This window comes from Carlito syrichta, unplaced genomic scaffold, assembly GCF_000164805.1.
Source record: "Carlito syrichta isolate Samal-C Ts95f unplaced genomic scaffold, Tarsius_syrichta-2.0.1 Scaffold91562, whole genome shotgun sequence".
Classification (NCBI taxonomy): domain Eukaryota; kingdom Metazoa; phylum Chordata; class Mammalia; order Primates; family Tarsiidae; genus Carlito; species Carlito syrichta.
Genome location: NW_007035658.1, coordinates 267,060 through 271,487, shown reverse-complemented (window position 1 = coordinate 271,487; position 4,428 = coordinate 267,060).

The following is a 4,428-nucleotide window of genomic DNA, read 5'->3' as shown; positions in this document are numbered from 1 at the left end:
CCCTCTTACTCCATCAGGCCACCGAGGGCCAGGCGAGGGAACTCGCCGACGCCCCACTCGCCTCCCTCAATTTTGGGTCCGGGAGCCCGCTCCGGACCCGCTCCCCGCCGGGCCCCGCCGCCGCCGCCGCCGCCGCCAGCGCGCAGGCGCACACCGCCGCCGTCGCACCTTTTTTTTTTCCTTTGCAGTCCGCCTTTCTCAATAATCTAGCTTTATTTGAACACAAGAGAGTGAACAACGGACAACGAGGTAGAGGATTTACTCAAGAAGAATGGAGGAAGAACAAATGCAGAACAGCTTGCTTGAAGGGTCAATTCGCTGAAATGACGATATGACCAGCCTCTGTGGTCCCTTTTTCATTCTCCTTCTTTCTCCTTGTTCCTTCCAGGAATCCCTCTGGCTCCTACTTTCTTCCTAAGTGTCCCACCATTCCTTTTAGTCAATGTCAACTGTTCCACCTAAATTTTCAAACCACTTCCTTGTAAAACTTGTAATGGAAGGTGCAAGAGCTTTAGAACACACAGACCCAAGTTTAAAGCTTGACCTAGTTACTAGTGATTTGTAACTTTGGGCAAATTATAGGTTTTCTTGGAAGCTCACTATCCTGAATTAAAATTAGTTAAAATTATTATCTCACCAGGTATTGCTAGGACTAAATGAGATAACTCAGGTCAAGTGTTAATCTATGAAAGGTGCCTAACCCTGAATTGTAACCAAATCTTTAAAATAAAAATGTTGGCCGGGCTCGGTGACTCAGCCTGTAATCCCAGCACTTTGGGAGGCCGAGGCGAGTAGATTGCCTGAGTGTGCTGGTTCGAGACCAGCCTCGGCAATTTAGCGAGACGTCGTCTCTACAATAAAATGAAAAATAGCCGGGCGTGGTAGTGCGCGTCTGTAGTTCCGGTTACTTGGAAGGTTGAGAGAGAAGGATCGCTGGAGTCCAGCAGGTCGACGGCTGGGGTAGCCGTGAGCGTGTTATTGCACTCCAGCCTGGGTGATCCAACTCAAATAAATAAATAAATAAATAAAAATTTTAAAAAAGAAAAAAGGAGCCGGGCTCGGTGGCTCAGCCTGTAATCCCGCGCTTTGGGACGCTGAGGTGAGTGGATTGCCTGAGCCCGCGGGTTCGAGACCCGCCTGGGCAACTTGGCGAGCCCTCACATCTACAATAAATAAAATCAGCCGGGCGTGGTAGCGCCTGCCTGTAATTCCGGCTACTCGGAAGGCTGAGGCGGAAGGATCGCCGGAGCCCAGCAGGTCGAGGCTGCGGTGACCGGGAGCGGCCACTGCACTCCAGTCTGGGCGACAGAGTGAGACTCCAACTCAAAAACAAAACAAGCCGGGCTCGGTGGCTCAGCCTGTAATCCCCCGCCTTTAGGAGGTTGAGGTGAGTGGATTGCCTGAGCCCGCGTTTTCGAAACCCGCCTGGGCAGCGAGACCTCCTCTCTACAATAAATCAAAAAATCAGCCGGGCGTGGTAGCCCATGCCTGTAATTCCGGCTACTCGGAAGGATAAGGCGGAAGGATCGTCGGAGCCCACCAGGCGAGGCTGCTGTGGCCGGGAGCGGCCACTGCACTCCAGTCTGGGCCACCGAGTGAAACTCCAACTCAAACAAAAACAAAAAACAAAAAAAGAAAAAGAAAAAAGGTGCCTATGACAGAGCATACATTTGATCAATACCGGTGATTATGTTCTTACTCATACCTAAAGTATCTATACTTATTATACTTAGCCCATACCCATCCCTATTTTAGTGACTAAGATAAGACAGATAAATAAAATTACACTAAAAATAATGATATGAAAGCCGGGCGTGGTGGCTCAGGCCTGTAATCCCAGGACTTTGGGAGGCGGGGACTAGAGGATTATCTGAGCCCATGGGTTGGAAACCAGACAGGGCAATCTGGCAAGACATTGTCTCTACAATAAATAAAGAAAAATTAGCCAGGCGTGGTGGCCCACGCCTATAGTTCCAGCTACTTGGAAGGCTGAGGAGGAAGGACTGCTTGAGCCCAGTACGTTGAGGTTGCAGTGGCTGAGAGTATGCCACTGCACTCCAGCCTCGGTGACAGTGAGACTCTGACTCAAAAAAAAAAAAGGATATGAAGTAATTCTCCTCTTATGTTATTGAAATTATAATATCTCTGTTTAAGAAAACCTTCAGTGCCTCAAATAAAAGTAAGCGGCTACATTCATCTATGTGTAAATCCAGATTTGCTTCTTTTTTTGTTGCTTAAATGTGTTATTTTAGTTAAGCTTTGAAGTGAAATTTTGAAATGTTGCTTATAGATATACATGAAACTAATTGATATTTTTTGGATTGACATCTATTATTTTCTAGAGACAGGATGTTGCTCTGTAGCTCACGCTAGGGTGCAGTGGCACGATCATAGCTCACTGCAGCCTTGAACTTCTAGGCTCAAGCAATTCTCCCACCTCAGCCTCCCAAGTAGCTGGGATTATGGGTGTGTGCCACCACATTCAGCTAGTTTTTTTTTTTTTTTGAGTTGGTGTCTCACCCTGTTGCCCAGACTGGAGTGCAGTGGCCAATCCCGGCCACTGCAGCCTCGACCTGCTGGCTCCTGCGATCCTTCTGCCTTAGCCTTCCGAGTAGCCGAAATTACAGGCATGCGCTACCATGCCTGGCTGATTTTTTTATTTATTGTAGAGATGATGTCTCGCCAAGTTGCCCAGGCCGGTCTCGAACCCTCAGGCTAAGGCAATCCACTCACCTCAGCCTCCCAAGGCGTGCGATTACAGGCTGAGCCACTGAGCCCGGCTGATTTTCTTTTTTTTAAGTTATAAAGATGTGGGGTACGATTCAGAGTTAGGTATACAAACGTTGATCATGCAGGTAAGATTTGCTTCTAAAACCCTTCTAGAGGTTTAGGAAACTCTTCCAATTCTGTATTTGTGACATCACAAGTCCTTAAAACACTCAAGTTCTCAGTATGATGCTTATTCTACACTCCTTCAACTGCATGCAATGGAAGAACTGCTTTACCCTATAAGCTAAGGGTCATAGTCCAAGGAAGTACGTGTAGAAGACCATGAACAGATATTGGTAAGCACCAAGGTAACCCTAGATCAGGGTTTCTCAGCCTTGGGACTACTGAAATTTTGAAAGATACTTTTTTTTTTTTTGAGTTGGAGTCTCACTCTGTCGCCCAGACTGGAGTGCAATGGCCGCTCCCGGCCACCGCAGCCTCAACCTGCTGGGCTCCGGCGATCCTTCCGCCTCAGCCTTCCATGTAGCCGGAATTACAGGCATGTGCTACCCCGCCTGGCTGATTTTTTGATTTACTGTAGAGATGAGGTCTTGCTGCCAGGCGGGTCTTGAACCTGCAGGCTCAGGCAGTCCACTCACCTCAGCCTCCCAAAGGCGCGCGATTACAGGCTGAGCCACCAAGCCCAGCAATACTTTTTTTTTTTTTTTTTTTTTTTGAGTTGAAGTCTCAAACGTTTACCACCACTGCAGCCTCAACCTGCTGGATTCAGGTGATCCTTCTGCTTCAGATTTCCAAGTAGCTGGAACTACAGGCGTGTGCCACCATGCCTGGTTAATTTTTTTTATTTGTTGTAGAGACAAGTTCTCTCCATGTTGCCCAGGTGGGTCTCAAACCCGTGGGCTCAGGCAATCCTATTGCCTCAACCTCTCAAAGTGCTGGGATTATAGGCGTGAGTCACCACGCCCAGTTTGGAACAAATAACTTTGTTGTTAGGGGCTGTCCTGTGCATTGTAAATGTTTAGCAGTGTCCCTGGACACTAGATGTCAGTAGTACCCACTTTCATCTCCCTGTCATCCAGTAATCAAAAACATCTCCAGACATTGCCAAATGTCCTCTGAATGGCAAAATTGTCCTTGTTTGAGAACTGCAGAATTATATCAATGACCATCCTAACCATAAATGTACTCAACCATACGTTTTCTTCATCTCTGCCCTCAAGAAGTGATTACTGCTTGAGAAAGCTACATAGGCAGACAGAAACTGGTGAGTTGATTTTTATCAGTCTTAAGCAGGCCCTCTATATTGCTTAGCAGTCTACTACTTTTCTCTGTTCAATTTGTCAATTTGTTCTATTACTTTCTACTACAGTATTCCAAATCTCAACTTTCCTTAATACTCCCAATATCACCTCTTTTTCTATCACAAGATGACCTCATCTCCTACTTCACAGAGAAAAACAGGTCATCAAATACTAACTTTTATTTTATTTTATTTTATTTTTGAGCTGGGCTCGGTGGCTCAGCCTGTAATCCTGCGCCTTGGGAGACTGAAGTGAGTGGATTGCCTGAGCCTGCAGGTCCGAGCAACTTCGCAAGACCGCATCTCTACAATAAATAAAAAATTAGCCGGGCGTGGCAGCGCATGCATGTAGTTCCATCTACTTGGAAGGCTGAGGTGGAAGGATCGCCGGAGGCCAG